Source organism: Chlorocebus sabaeus, chromosome 1 (genome assembly GCF_047675955.1).
Source record: "Chlorocebus sabaeus isolate Y175 chromosome 1, mChlSab1.0.hap1, whole genome shotgun sequence".
Classification (NCBI taxonomy): Eukaryota; Metazoa; Chordata; class Mammalia; order Primates; family Cercopithecidae; genus Chlorocebus; species Chlorocebus sabaeus.
Window position 1 is genome coordinate 67,343,834 of NC_132904.1, and position 16,165 is coordinate 67,359,998.

General features: G+C 39.4%; 3 pseudogenes; 1 reads left to right on the forward strand and 2 right to left on the reverse strand.

Annotated features, from left to right (window-relative positions):
- The first annotated feature begins 430 nt into the window (after positions 1-430).
- LOC103247943 (keratin, type II cytoskeletal 8 pseudogene) lies at positions 431-2,026 on the forward strand (annotated as a pseudogene).
- A 3,130-nt stretch (positions 2,027-5,156) lies between these two features.
- Positions 5,157-6,462, reverse strand: LOC103247944 (olfactory receptor OR51C1-like; annotated as a pseudogene).
- Positions 6,463-14,880: 8,418 nt separating this feature from the next.
- Positions 14,881-15,859, reverse strand: LOC119626477 (olfactory receptor OR51C1-like; annotated as a pseudogene).
- Positions 15,860-16,165: the final 306 nt, after the last annotated feature.

The window sequence follows — 16,165 nt, forward strand, 5'->3', positions numbered from 1 at the left end:
CCATAACTAGGGAGGAAAAATTCAATTTTAACATTGTATTATAGCAATCAATGAAGTTGTTCTATTGGATTCATTTATACAGAAAGTTTCTCCTACCACCTCATATCCCTTTCTGGGATTTTTGTGTAGGAATCATGGAGAACTTATCTTTAGATTTTATATTCTCCAAAATATTGGGGTGTAATTTTTGCTTCCAAACCATTAGAACGGCAAATTTCTAATCCTTGCATTTCACAAGGTAAACAGTAAATCGGTTCCTTTAACCTTATGTTTTTAATGTAAACTAAAGTCAAAAGAACAACACTACTGCAAAACTGAAGCCTCTCTCCTCTTAGTCCGAAACTTTAGCTGTCTATGCTATTTAGGCCAGAGAAAACGTACAAGGCTTTGTGTTCAGATCCCTACAAGTCATCTAACCAGGAGGCCACAAGTCCACCCCACCTTCCATTTCTGGTTTCAGGTCCTGAAGAGTATAGAGAAAATCCTGCTTTTCCTGGGGTTTTAAATGCTGGCAAAAGGAAGGCTTATGGTAATAAGACCCAGATCAAAGGCCTATCCTCCTGGTTCAGCCTGCCTGCCTCCACTCCTGCCTCCACCATGTCCATCAGGGTGACCCAGAAGTCCTACGAGGTGTCCACCTCTGGCCCCCGGGGCCTTCAGCAGCCACTCCTACATGAGTGGGCCCGTTGCCTGCATCAGCTCCTCGAGCTTCTCCCCAGTGGCACCAGCAACTTCCGGGGTAGCCTGGGCAGAGGCTATGGTGGGACCAGTGGCATGGGAGGCATCACAACTGACACAGTCAACCAGAGCCTGCTGAGCCTCCTTAACCTGGAGGTAGACCCCAACATCCAGGCCGTGCCCACCCAGGAGTAGGAGCAGATCAAGACCCTCAACAGTCAATTTGCCTCCTTGATCGACAAGGTACAGTTCCTGAAGCAGCAGAACAAGATGCTGGAGACCAAGTGGAGCCTCCTGCAGCAGCAGAAGACAGCTCAGAGCAACATGGACAACATGTTCCAGAGCTACATCAACAACCTTAGGCGGCAGCTGGAGACTCTGGGCCAGGAGAAGCTGAAGCTGGAGGCGGAGTTTGGCAACATGCAGGGGCTGGTGGAGGACTTCAAGAACAAGTATGAGGATGAGATCAGTAAGTGTACAGAGATGGAGAATGAATTTGTCCTTCTCAAGAAGGATGTGGATGAAGCTAACATGAACAAGATAGAGCTGGAGACTCACCTGGAAGGGCTGACTGACGAGATAAAAAGGAGATCCGGGAGCTGCAGTCCCAGATCTCAGACACTTCTGTGGTGCTGTCCATGGACAATAGCCGCTCCCTGGACATGGACAGCATGATCGCTGAGGCCAAGGCACAGTACAAGGAGATCGCCAACCACAGCCGGGCTGAGGCTGAGAGCATGCACCAGATCAAGTATAAGGAGCTGCAAACACTGGCTAGGAAGCACCGGATGACCTGCAGCGCACAAAGACTGAGATCTCCAAGATGAACCGGAACATCAGCCTACTCCAGGCTGAAATTGACGGCCTCAAAGGCCAGAGGGCTTCCCTGGAGGCCGCCATCACAGATGCGGAGCAGAGTGGGGAGCTGGCCATTAAGGATGCCAACGCCGAGCTGTCGGAGCTGGAGGCCGCCCGGCAGCGGGCCAAGCAGAACATGGCTTGACAGTTGCGTGGGTACCAGGAGCTGATGAACGTCAAACTGGCCCTGGATATCGAGATCGCCACCTACAGGAAGCTGCTGGAAGGCGAGGAGAGCCGGCTGGAGTCTGGGATGCAGAACATGAGTATCCATAGGAAGACCACGAGCCCCTGTGCAGGTGGTCTGAGCTCGGCCTGTGGGGGCCTCACAAGCCCTGGCCTCAGCTACGACCTGGCCTCCAGCTTTGGCTCTGCCTCAGGCTCCAGCTCCTTCAGCCACACCAGCTCCACCAGAGCCCTGGTCGTGAAGAAGATCGAGACCCGCGAAGGGAAGCTGGTGTCCCAGTCCTCTGACGTCCTGCCGAAGTGAACAGCTGTGGCAGCCCCTCCCAGCCTGACCCTCCTGCGGCTGCCCGAGAGCCCGGGAGAGAGGCCGCTGTGCAGGGTAGCACAGGGAACAGGAGCACCCCTGAGGCTCAGCCCTAGCCCTCAGCCCACAGCAGGGCGTTTAATGCCTAAGGACCCCCCTTGTCCATGCCTCTAGCTACAAAACAATTCAATTGCTTTTTTTTTTCCTGTCCTAAATAAAACCTCAGCTAGCTCTGACAAAAAAAAAAAAAAAAAAAAAGTAATTACTTAATGCCTTAGGTGGTGAAAAAACAATTAGCGTCTATTAAATGCATTTCAAACTAAAAAGTACTTAAGGTTAAGTAAAAGTAGACCTATTAAGATCAAGGAGTCATTCCTTTGCTCTTTAAAGAGATATGTATCAGTCACAAAATCAGCAGGAAACAAAAATTCATTCAGAATAATTTAAAGTGAGGGATGTCAGTGAAAAAACTAATTATAGAATAATGGACATGGCTTAGGAAACAAACAAAGTGTGTTAGTCCATTCTCACACTGCTATAAATAAATACCTGAGACTGGGTAACTTATAAAGAAAAGAGGTTTAACTGGCTACAGTTTTGCAGACTATGCAAGAAGCATAGCAATTTCTGCTTCTGGGGAGGCCTCAGGAAGCTTTCAGTCATGGCAGAAGGCAAAGTGAGAACAAGGCACTTTACATGGTTGAAGCAAGAGGAAGATGTAACCCATTGGGGATTACATTTCAACACGAGGTTTGGTTGGGGACAGAGATCCAAACCGTATCACAAGAGATGCTGAGATGCCTGGAGACTGGTGATAGTGAGAAACCATTACAATTCCAGGGGCCAAAGCGGGAGGACGAAACATTGTCAAAGCAGAAGGTCTCCTCCAACTCTACATTCTCATTCTGGTGCCTTTCATTTTATGAACCCAACCCCAAGTCAGCTCACAAGAGAACCTGATAATGCAGTCCATTTTGGTCTGAAGCATGAAGAAGAGCACAAAATAATGGACAATAGAACTGGAGATTAAGAGGACAGTGAAAATAATGAGCACAAGTTTCCAGTCAAAATATATCAGCTAAAAATAGATATGCTATATTCTCTGTCTTTGGGAAAAAATCCATTCTTGAACAGACATGAGAGCAATTGGAAAGATGAGACATAAGACAAAGAGTTCCTGAACAGCCAGTAAGCTCCAAAACAGATGTTGACGCAGACACAATCTGAAACTCTATTGCTGGCCATTGCACAGGAGACCTGAAGTAGCAGAGGAGAGAGGGGCATGTCCTAGGAGAAGTAGATATTTGGTAGAAAGGAGAGAAAATATCCCCAAGAAATACCCCAAAATTGTCAACTAGCATCCTTTCGGAAGATTGTATGTAATGGTACTTGGTGAACTGCTAAAGCATGTGGCTGGTTGTAGTTGTTAGTTACTGACGTTATTAACAGCAGTCCTCTATCATGACCATATTGAGCTTGTGTTACAAGCACCTTACTCCATTGTGGTGGCTGTTGGCTTTCTCAACTCCAAATCCACCATTCTATAGACTCTGCTTTTGATGAGAAGGCTGCAACTCATCAATCAGAATCATCGTTTGGTTCCCTGCTATGTTCCATTAATTGGGGGAGGCTAGGACACTGGAAGCTGCTGTAGTGACAAATATCTCTATCATGTTTGCTTATTATACCTATCAGTGCTATCACAGCAATAGTTCTTTGCCCAGATGCATTGGTTCCAGTTTCTAGTTTATTTTTTTCCCACACTTCCAGCAATATTCTAATCATGTCCCTCAAAAGAAATAGAACCAACTATCAGTGGGCTGTGTTCAGGGACCTGAGTCCCAGCTCCACAAGAGGTCTTTCTCTGGTGTTCCTGAGGTATGAGCTGTAGCGGGGAAGTCCTCTTTCCTGCAAAGTTGGCTCTTGGCCTCATGTTCTCCATCCTTTGAGCTCCTAAGGTACCAGAACCAAAAGAGCAACACTCTCTCATTATAGGTCAGAATATAAGCTCTTGGGGAAACTCTCCATCAAAATTATAGTTTTTAATAAGCCCAGACTCTTCTCCTTGTTCCCAAAGCCATACAAGTAGAGGAAACTTCCTGTAGTTATTATCCCTGAATTATTTCCGTGTTCCCTTTTATTCCCTTTCAGTCCTCTAATATCTGTTTATCCAGTTCTTTGTACTAAATGCTTCCTGTGTTAGTCACTGGTGTGACTTCTATTTTTCAGTCTAGACCCTTAATAGCATATCCATTTCAACTTTCCTTGAGGATAAGGTCCAAGCATAGCATTATAAATCCCACAAGATTAAAATATTTCTGTATTTGCTTCTTGTTAATCTTGAAGCCTTAAAGAAAATTAATTTATTTGAAGATGGTATTTCCCAAAAGCAGGAACATGTCTGTTTAGCAATAAGCATGACATTACGACTTCTGAAGAAACTCTACAGATTGGAGCTGAATTAAGCATAGTTGTATTTCACAGAATGCTTATACTCGACATCTTCCCTGAAGAGCTGGGAGAAAGTATGAATATTTGACCAAATACAGTTAGGTTACTGACAATGCAATAAAATATTTATTTATTATACTAGCTGTTAAATGTGGAGGTCAATGAGGCCAGAGGCAAAGGAAAGCAAAAATATTTGGAACAATTAAGTAACCATGGACACGGCAAGTTGTCTATGGTAAATTTCATTTATAAGATTCAGTAATTTGAAATTGTTAACGCACTTTTTATTCCCATTTGAGAGCAGGGTGATGTTATTTATCTCTTTAAAGGAGAAGTTTAAATAATAAGTAGACACTTTCTCTTTTTCCATTTTTTTAAAACAAAATAATACCACATTTGCAAACTAAGGTGAGCCGTTGGTTAACAAAGCCTTTGAAAATGATTCATCTCAAATATAGAAATATTCTTATTATCATCATGACTATCAAAGGAAAAGAATGGTATCCTTGAGAATCTTCAGCTCATATTAAGCTCTCTAAGTTCACAGTCTTCTTACTTCAACTAAGTTGTATTTTGGGAAACTTTAAATACAAGCATGAGTCTAAACATATTAACCTCTTTAAATGGCATTTTACTCATCTGTAAAGTGACAAAGAATAGAAAAAATTGAAACGTTCATCTAGTTCTTTGCCATGCTAGAATGGAGAACTTTTAGCACAGTCTGGCATATCTGTTTGGTCTTCACACTATAGATGATGGGGTTCATTACAGGAGAGATTAGTAGGTAGGCACTGGCAATCAAAGTATGCATGTAGGGTGGGGTCTGCTTCCCAAACCTGTGAACAAAGGACAGACTGATCAATGGAATGTAAAATACAGCAACAGCCCCAATATGGGAGATACATGTGCTGAAGGTTTTCTTCCTTTCTTCCGGGGAAGCAATGCTAAGAACAGTCTTAATGATCAAAATATAAGAAAGGACAATAAAGACAGAATCCACCCTAGCAGTGGTAATCAGGGCAGTCATCCCAACTGCACTGTTGATTCTGGTGTCTGTACATGAGAGCTTCATCACATCAGGATGAAAGCAATAGGAGTGGTGGAGCATGTGGCTGCGTCAGTAGGACAGTCTGTTAAGAAGCAACACCATAGGGATCAGTGTTATTGTTAACCTGGTGATTGGTTCCAGTTTCTAGTTTATTTTTTTCCCACACTTCCAGCAATATTCTAATCATGTCCCTCAAAAGAAATAGAACCAACTATCAGTGGGCTGTGTTCAGGGACCTGAGTCCCAGCTCCACAAGAGGTCTTTCTCTGGTGTTCCTGAGGTATGAGCTGTAGCGGGGAAGTCCTCTTTCCTGCAAAGTTGGCTCTTGGCCTCATGTTCTCCATCCTTTGAGCTCCTAAGGTACCAGAACCAAAAGAGCAACACTCTCTCATTATAGGTCAGAATATAAGCTCTTGGGGAAACTCTCCATCAAAATTATAGTTTTTAATAAGCCCTTTAATTTAATAAAATTTATTAAATTTAATAAAATTGCTACTCCAATCTGTGCTATTTTAAGATCAGTTAAGACAGAAGTATATCTAAGAGGATTAGTAATGGCCACAAAATGATCAAAAGCCATGGCCAACAGCACTGAGGATTCCATGACAGCGAAGAGTTGAATAAAGAACATCTGGGACAAGCAGGCATTAAAGCTGATTTCCCTCACATTGAACCAGAATATACCCAGCATAGTGACCAGAGTGGATATGGACAGGCCGAGGTCAGTGGTGAACAGCATGAGGAGGAAATAGTACATGGGTTCGTGGAGGCTGGGCTGAGTGATGATGGCAAAGAGGATCAGGTTGTTTCCTGAGAGGGTAGTTACATAGAGGAAGCAGAAGGAAATGGAGATCCAGGTGTGGAAGGCTTCCAGCCCAGGAACACCAGTGAGCAGAAAAATGATGGAAGTGGAAGTGATATTCTGCAAAGTTGACATATTGAATTCAAACGGCAGAATCTTAAGCTGTGTCTGGAAATGATAAACTGTATTTATTTATTATGCATTTAATCGGAAATTATTTCACCAAGTAAACATTTATAAAAGATAATGTCTACATTATATAGAAAACTCATAAAGATTGGTTAATGACAACAACAAATGAAGTCCACATCAAACAAAGGAGCAGAAAACAGGAAATGAATGGTTCCCTGAGGATACAGAATTTGCACAAAAACAAAGAGAGCAGCATTCCTTCTTATTTAAGTTCACATGTCTGATGAGTGACTTCAAGTGGTAAGTAGTCAGCAAATATTTGTTGAAGTGTGTTCAAAGGGTTGTGTGATATTTTAGACACATAGTAAATAATATATGCAGTGAGTCTGATACATAACTGAATTACACTAGCTTTTAGAGGCCCATCCAAAAAATCCTCTCTTTATCTCCTGCTATTTTCTTTCAATCAGAATCAGATCCAATACATCCAACAAATAGCCAACATTTGTTGATCCCCTGCTATCTGCAGTTGATAATACCCTGGATAAGCATACAGTCTATTTGAGATATCAAAACTTAAACTGTACCTAAGAAATTTTCATACCACATAACGAGTGTGAGTTAGATATAAAAACATATACTTATGTATAAACCATAATTAGAGTATATGGGGCCTCCAATATGAAAGTATTATGGATAGTTTGATGTTATGAATTTTTATCCTGCATCCCAAGTCGACGTTTCTTACAGCTGCGTGTTATAAATTTTAACTGGGTTAAATTACTCTGACATTTACCAGCTGGGTTACCACATGATGAGTTACTAAACTGTATGTGCCTCATTTTCTCCATCTCTAAAGTAACTATGGTGTGCATATCCACAGGACTGTTGTAAAGATTAAATTAATGTATGTGAAAATCTGAGCAGAGCATCTCACTATGGTAAAAACTTACCAAATGTTAGTTATTACCATGAAAGAGAAAAATTAAAGTTAAAAATGTATACACACATTGTTTTCCAACATCTATCCCCAATCCCCACCCTCACTTATCTACTTTTCTCTTTATCTGGTAGCTGAGAACAAAAAAAAAAAAAATGGAAATATTCTAAGTCTAATTTAGGTAATATCCACTGGTTAATTCCTCTACAACTATGTTTTTCTCATCGTTTCTTCATCTTTCCAGGTTAAAAAGAAGTGCACTTACTGCTTTCCAGACAACCCCCATTACCTAGTCTCAATCTATCTTGGATGTTAGTTTAGTTTAACATCAAACATTACTGAGTTCAAGCTGCAATCCAGACTGTCGACGTACAGAGCCAAGTGAAGTATTGCACCTGCCCTGAGGATCATTAGGAAATAATAGGATAGTTCAGAAAACAAATGTGTAAACAAATGATAAGACTGTATTTAAAATACAGAGGTATATATATTAGATAGTTGGAGGGGATGGAGTCAAACAGCTTCTCTGAGTAAGTAAAGAATTGTTGAGCAGAGGCTGATAAGTGAAAATCATCATGAAAGAAATTCTAAGCATATTCAAAGGCGATGGAGTTTCAGATATTTTAGAAATGCCACTAAAGTGTGAAATACAGTGTACCAAAAGGTAGTGTGTAAGAGGTAAGAGAAGGCCAGGTATGGTGGCTCATGCCTGTAATCCCAGCACTTTGGGAGGCCAAGGCAGGTGGATCACCTGAGGTCAAGAGTTCGAGAGCAGCCTGGCCAACATGGTGAAACCCCATCCCTACTAAAAATACAAAACATTAGCCAGGTGTGGTGGCGCATACCTGCAACCCCAGCTACTCAGGAGGCTGAGGCAGGAGAATCGCTTGAACCTGGGAGGCGGAGATTGCAGTGAGCTGAGATCGCGCCATTACACTCCAGCCTGGGCAACAAGAATGAAACTCCATCTCAAAAAAAAAAAGCTCTTAAAAGAGCTCAAGTACGGAATTATCATCTTCACTTCAAAAGGGTAAGATATTTGTCCTAGTCATACAATCTATATAAACATGCAGTTTATTCCTCAATCTAAATATAATTTAAAACAACAAGAACAACATTCTTCGTTCTTCTTAGCCTGCATCCCTGCTATGTGTATCTCTTTTTCTACACCAACAACTCATAAAATGATTTGCCTATCCTCATTTCTGTACCTCATGGTTCATACCTATATTTGAAATCTGGTTCTGTTTTTGACCAAAGCATACTTCGTTGCATTAGTTGTCTATAACTGCATAAGAAATTAGTAAAAATTCAGCGGCTTTAAACAAAACACATATATTACCTCACAGTTCTGTAAGTCAGATGTCTGAGCACAGCAAAACTAGATGCACTACTCAGGATCTCACAAGATTGAAATTAAAGTTCCAGGCAGTACCATGTTCTTAATTGGAGAGGAGGGTCCTTAAAATCCTCACTCAGATTGCTGTAGGAATTTAGTTCCTTGTGGTATATGGTTGAGGTCTCCAATTTCTTGCTGGGCTTTTAGCTTCTAGAGGCTACTCTCAGTCCCAGTCATGTGTTCTTCTCACAACATGACATCTTAGGTCTTCAAATCCAGCAGGAGAACCTCCTTCGAGATTCTTGTCTCTTTTAAAGACTTCTATGATTAGGTAAGCCCTAGCAGGATAATCTTGCTTTTAATTAACTCAAAGTCAAGTAATCAGGGCCCTTAGTTACATCTGTTAAACCCTTTTGCCATATAATGTAATGTAATCATGGGAGTGATATCCCATCACATTCACAGGCCCTAGTCACACACCCAAGGCATGGGTATTGCTCAAAACAAGTACGCCAGGATGGACAAAAATCTTTAGGGCCCTTTTAGAATCCTACTAACCCCACCTGTCAAGGCTATCCAGTCTCCAAATCTTTATAGGTTCAACTTCTGAAAAGTCTCTTGATTGAGCATATTTATCTTCTAGTTTATCAGTGACCTTTCTTCCTACCCTCAGAAATCTTTTTATATACTCTACCTGGGCTTTTCCTTACTTCACCAAACTACCAAATATAGCAAGTTCTTTCACACTAATGTGCTCGCTTAATTCATGTAGTTCTCTCTTTTTTGAATAAGACAAAAATTTTTAGATCCATTATTTGATCCACTGAACCATGTGTAAATTAAACATGAATTTATTTCAGGAAGCATTTGGTGGCATCACCTATTCTAAGTCAGAAGAACTTACTTCTTCCTCTGGAGTTATATTATTTTCTATTTATGCATCTAGAATAGTGTTTATTCCATTGTATGATCATGGGTTATTTGAAAATATGCCTCTCTAACAAAATTAAGTTACTGGAAGGTAGATCATTGTTTTTTCATCATTATATTCCCAATACCTTGAAATATATTTTGAGAAGTGTGGGCATACAATGTATACATGTTGATGTAAATTCAATCCAAGAGTTGTTTTTTTTTAATGAAGAATTATTTTTATTTCATTTGTCCTGATATCAAGATATTTTTCAATTTAAATTATTGGTTTCGAGGATTAAAAGTACAACGCGATGTTCAGAGAATGTTGTTAAAGGCATTCTTCTTTGTTGTTATAATTGTACAGCCTTTAAAATTCAATGTACATTGGCAAACTTTAAACAGTATTAATTACATATTAAGTAAAATAGCTATGACATAACTTTGGCATACTAGTTCATAAAACTGGATCTCTTGATAGTTGATGTGATTGTTAACTAAGATTCTGAACATATCTCAGGACTTCAACACATTCAATTTTGTCTATTTAAAACATGCTGTGTTGCCTAAAATTATATATGTGGCTTCTGGAAGAATCGCACAGAGCTCTCCAGTGTTCTCACAATCTGAGTAATGTATGTCTGTGTGTGTGTGTGTGTGTGTGTGAGAGAGAGAGAGAGAGAGAGAGAGAGAAAGAGGTTTGGGGTTTTACTGATGGAAGACTCTGTCCTAGTATTGGAGGGTTAACTTTTATGTGCCCTCCCATTTGTTGACAGTAATTCTCTTCCTATTATATCAGGATAACACTCCAGACCCATTGTAAGAATGTGTTGCAAGTTCTGTCCTGGGCTACCTTGACTTATCTCTTTTCTCTGATTACAGAGTAAGTGATATTGTTATACAGTCATACAAACCTAGGTTCAGATTTCGTCTCTGCCATCTAGAGCTAGCCAGAGTTTTCCAAATAAGCACTTTACATCAGATTCCACTAATGTGAAACTGGTAGTTCACCATTGGCACTACTTCATAAGGATTAAAAGGATTAAATGAGATAACATTGTAAAACATATAATATGTTGACCAGTGTGCAGGACGTGGAAGTCACTTGATATTGGTAAATGAACATGAGGATGAGGATAAGAATGGCAGTGGCAGTGTGTGATGCTGGTAGTGGCCGTTGACCTTAGGACTTTGAGTGGCAGTTATAAAATGTGACACAACTAACCAGGAGACTTAAAATTGCATGGACACATTAACAGCCTGCTCTAAGCAGCAAAACAAATGGCTCATAGACCAATCAAACCTCCTCAGTCAGAATAGAATGTTCCTAGAAAATACAGATATCAGAAAATAGATTTCCACAATTTTCCTTAGGCATCCACGAGAGCTTTCTGCAGTTAATAAAGGCTCCCTCATTCTTAAAAGAAACCAGGCATGTAAAGTCTAATATTTTTCCTGAATGCAGCAGTTTTACTTACAAAGTATAAGGATATGTTCTTTCCCACACTGTTCTCCATAAAGGGGCCTGAGGAGCTGGGGATGTGCTCTACCCGGAAATAGGTAGCATATATAAGAAGCCATATCTCAGGATGCCTGAAAGCTCTTAATAAGCTCCTGGTGAAGATTTCTGCAGCCCTCCAAGTCTGAAGCTTCCCAAGGGTTCATTCTACTTCATGGCTTCCTTCTCCTTCTACTTCATGTACTTTTATAGTTTCCATGAAGGGACTGCTGTTACAGGTCTTTGATCTTATGTATATGTAAAATGTTCTTAAAAGTAAATTTGTGAGTAACCACACCCTCCAAAAAAACCCCACAAGATCACCCCTCATCTTCACACCACTCCCACACCCAACTGATAAACTTATCTTCCTCCTATATTATTTAAGTGAATTTTGTATATTTTTAGAAACCCCTCTGCTTGTGCTTCACTCTATCCCCCAAAAAAATCTTCATTTATTCTTTCATGGAACATTTGAAGTATCTTTCATATTCTAGGACTTCATACTGGTAATACAAAGAATAAAACAGAGTCTTTTCCCTCCAGAGCTCCTTGGAGGGAACCCCTTGTGGAAACAGACATAAAACTCGGTGATTACAATTAGGGATATTTATGATGACAGCACAGAAGAGTTGTGTTTATGCTACAGGAAACTCAGAACCAGGTCTGTCAAGAGACATGGAGCACAGAGCGTAGGAAGAACAGAAGGTGACTAATAGCAGACTCAGCTCGCTTGGAACTCCCGGTGCCAGTGTAGTGGAGAGATAAAGCTAAATAGGGAGACAGGATCTATGTTAGACATGAAGATCTTTTAGGCATCCTAAGTCATTTGAGTCTAAATAACATAATACAAATTACTCAGCATGGAACTTAATCTTTTCTCTTCCCTAGAAAAACTCATTCTATTCTTGTTATTTATTTATTTTACTGTTATTTTTATTATATTTTAAGTTCTAGGGTACCTGTGCACAACGTGCAGGTTTGTTACATATGTATACAACTGTCATCTTGGTGAGGTGCACCCGTTAACTCGTCATTTTTACAGCTCCACGTGAAGCAGCTGGGGAAGTTGGGCACCTAATTTGAGAATCCCTAATATATTGCAGCTCTCTGCTTGGTTTCAATATCAACCTGAATGGTACAGATATCACATTTTCCTTGTAAACTCTGATATATCAGTTTACAGAAATGTCAATTTAGAAGACATTCTCAAACAGAACCTCAATACCCCATCGCCCACTCTTTCCAAGTCTACCTCAGATTAACCAGACTACTATTTTCAGCATTAGTTCTGACAGTTTTAAACAACCATTTTTTCAGATGGACTATAAATAAAAGCAAAATGTATAGACCGTAGTATCGGATGTTGTTGAATTTAGAGTATAACATAGATAGCGGGGAAAAATAAGAAGTATAAGCTTTAATACTGAAAGAAAAAAAAAAACTTAGAAAAAGGAAAAAATATAAAGTATTACAAGAGAGAAAATAAATATACTTCAAAGTGGATTTTATTAAGGTACATATAACTATACTATGCAAGATTATCTGTAATTGACACCTCATAAATTACATTATTAAAGCATGAATCAAAATCGCTGCTTTCACAATAACATTCTTAATACATTTATTTTAAGATGCACCCAAAAATGTGGTTGCCCCAACTTCAAAATTACTTTTCAAAACTTTTCCTATCCATGTGAAATTTAAATAATTTCTGTTTGTGCTTGTATTGCTTAGAAATGAATGCATATTATATTTTCTCTATTAAATAGTAAATTTCTAGGAGCTATATTTTTCTTATCAAGTCAAGTATTTCCTAAGCTGCTTGTTTTTCCACTGGTTCAGGCTCCTACTGGGAGAAAGAGAGACCGCCATCTATGACTACTCTTAGTATATGGTATAATATTTTGTACACAGTTTGTAACAACTCATTAAAATATTGTTTTAATTTAGATATGTTTAGTCAGATTTAAACACCTTAAGAATGAAGCCTGTGCCTTCCCTGTTCACTGTTTCATCCCTAGCACCTCCGTTCCACAGTGTTTGCCAAAATGAAGATGCTCAAAATATGTAAGTATATATGTGAAGTTATATAAAAATAAATTTAATTCAATAAGCATGCATTAAGTAGCTATTATTAATAAAGCACAGTGCTTGTATCTGTGCAAGATACATCAATCCCCAAAGTCCAATGCCCATTTTCAAAAAGCTTCAGGTCAGTAGGGGAAGAGAAATCTGACTAACTATAAGACAAAGATTTATTAACAGCACCTGAAAGAATAATAAATGGAACAATCAGGAAAAGAAGGAGGTGGGTATTTCAGTCAGAGAGAGCAAAATAATCAAAGACTGAGAGGCAATATATTCCTGGTGTTTTTCAGGAATATACATAATTCATCACAGTGGATAGACCCCAGAAAACTGTTACTCTGTCATACATGATATTCCATAAATGTCTTGTTAAAGTGCAAATTTGTGGGCTCCATCTCAAGCACTTCTGTTTAAGTAGTTCTGGAGCAGAATTGAGGAATCTGCACCTTAAAAACAAGTGTCAAGTGGTTTGGATGCACAGATGCTGGACCACATTGAGAAAAGAGATAGATGCAAGTAGAAAGTGGCTGTCATCTAATGAGTGTATTCAGTGGGTTGTATGAGGCCAGATCTGTGAAGACCCATTGGAATGAAGATCTTATGGAAGATGAAGAACTAAAAAGGTTCTGTTTTGTGGAAAGGTGTTAAGTGGAAATTACTTCATTATCTAAAAAGAAAAAGAAACCCTCATTATTGAACATTTATAAAATGCAGGAAAGTATAAAGAATATGTCAACAAAACAATATCCAGCTATCAAATATAAGCTGTTTTAATGTTTGGGATATGTTTATTTATACTTTTTAATATACATGTACACATATTCACATGAAATATATACACAATAGTAAGTACTTTGTATACTAACCTATCTTTTTTTAACAAAATGTAATTTATATTTGTATTGGTATTTAACTTGTTGCATTGTATTTTATATTTTATTTAGTCAGTACCCTAAAGTAATTGTTTAAGCAGTTTCCACATTTTCATTGCAATGTATAATGAATGATGTGTTGAACATCACAATATATCTTTACATCCTTGCCCATTTTTCTTCTTTAGACATATATTTAAACAATGGACCCCCAGATCTTTTACTATTAAAATATAAATGCATTTACCAAAGTGACCTCAAATACTCTTTTAAGAATTAGGAAAGTAGTCCTTTTATTCATACTTCTTGCTTATTGTTCTTATTCACATTCTTCAGCCATTTACAATCTGTCTGGTGGAATAATGAATCATTACAAATAAACTGTAAGAATTACTAAAACCTAGACTAGACTTTGCCTACTGATCTATGTTATGAGACCTACCTTGCATAGCTACATACTCTAGAAGTGGTGAGACTGCCTAAACTCCAAGTATGACTTTACTTGTGCATGCTTTCAGACATGTTTTAACTGTGGTCCTATACTGTGCTAGGTTCAGTATTCATGACAGGATCAGATGTACCGGCATAATCTCTGCCCTCAAATAACCCACCATTTAGAACTGCGTAAATAGTAAGTTAATGGATCGTCAGAATAGAGAGAAAGCATGTTGAAACCAGCTTTTTCAATAAACAACAGTAACTCACAGTACTGAATGATCAAACATGGGTCAGGGAAGTCTTGGTAAAGAAGGAGTACATTCAAACTTCCCTAAATTAGCTTAGAGAGAAATACTTTGAGCACAGTCTTGCGAATTTGCTTTGTCTTTACACTGTAGATTATGGGATTCATTACAGGAGTGATAAGCAGATAAACATTGTCAATGAGCGTGTGCACAAGAGGAGGGGCATGCTTTCCAAATCTGTGCACTAGTGACAAACTGATTATGGGGATGTAGAAGATGGTAACTGCACTGATGTGAGAGACACAGGTACCAAAAGCCTTTTTCCACTCCTCTGGGGAGGCAATTCAGAGCAGAGAGTGGATGATCAGAGCATAAGAGAGGAGGATCAAGACGGAGTCCAAGCCAGCAGTAGAGATAACAATGGCCAGGCCAAACGCACTGTTGATCGATGTGTCTGTGCATGAGAGCTTCATCACATCAGGGTGGAAGCAGTAGGAATGGTGGAGCACATGACTACGGCAGAAGGAGAGGCATTTAAGGAGCAGGAGTAGAGGCACTAGAGCTGTTGTCCCCCTAAGAACAATTGCAAAGCCCACTTTAATAATCCATGAATTGGTTAAGATTGTGGCATATCTCAGTGGGTTACAGATGGCAATGAAGCGGTCAAAGGCCATTGCCAAAAGTACTGAGGACTCCATGAATGTGAAGCCATTTGGCCAATGCAGGCATCAAAACTGATTTCTCGAGCATTGAACCAGAAAATACCCAGCATGGTGATCAATGTAGAAAGACACAGACCTAGGTCCATGAAGGATAGCATGGAGAGAAAATAGTACATGGGTTCATGGAGGCTCGACTCAGTGATGATGACAAACAGGATCATGCCATTTCCAGAGATAATAATGACATAGAGACAATAGAATGGGATGGAGGTCCAGGTCGGAGGGGTTTCAAGGCCAGGGATGCCAGTAAGGAAGAAGACTGCAGAGTGGAAAATGCTCTGGTTGAAGGATGGCATGATGAGTGAAGAAGCAGATGTCTTCGAGGAAAAGAACCACGTCCTGTAATAATGGAGAAGAAAAGTATTTTCACTCTCTTCTATACACCATACAATTTACGATCACTAGAGAACCACATCCTATTCTTCAGTGAAAATGCATAGCCATTTACTGTTTTCTTAGATGTGTTCTTGAATGAATTAGGAGAGGGCACAGACACTAAACGGTGTAAAGAAACCTGGTTTTTAGCAAGATTCCCATTATACTCCATCTAGGCTTCAGGATATTTATATATACATATATAAAACAGGAGATTAGATTCAATAATAGAAAATATTTTCAGTTCTATGACTGTATGTACATGGGCAGACAG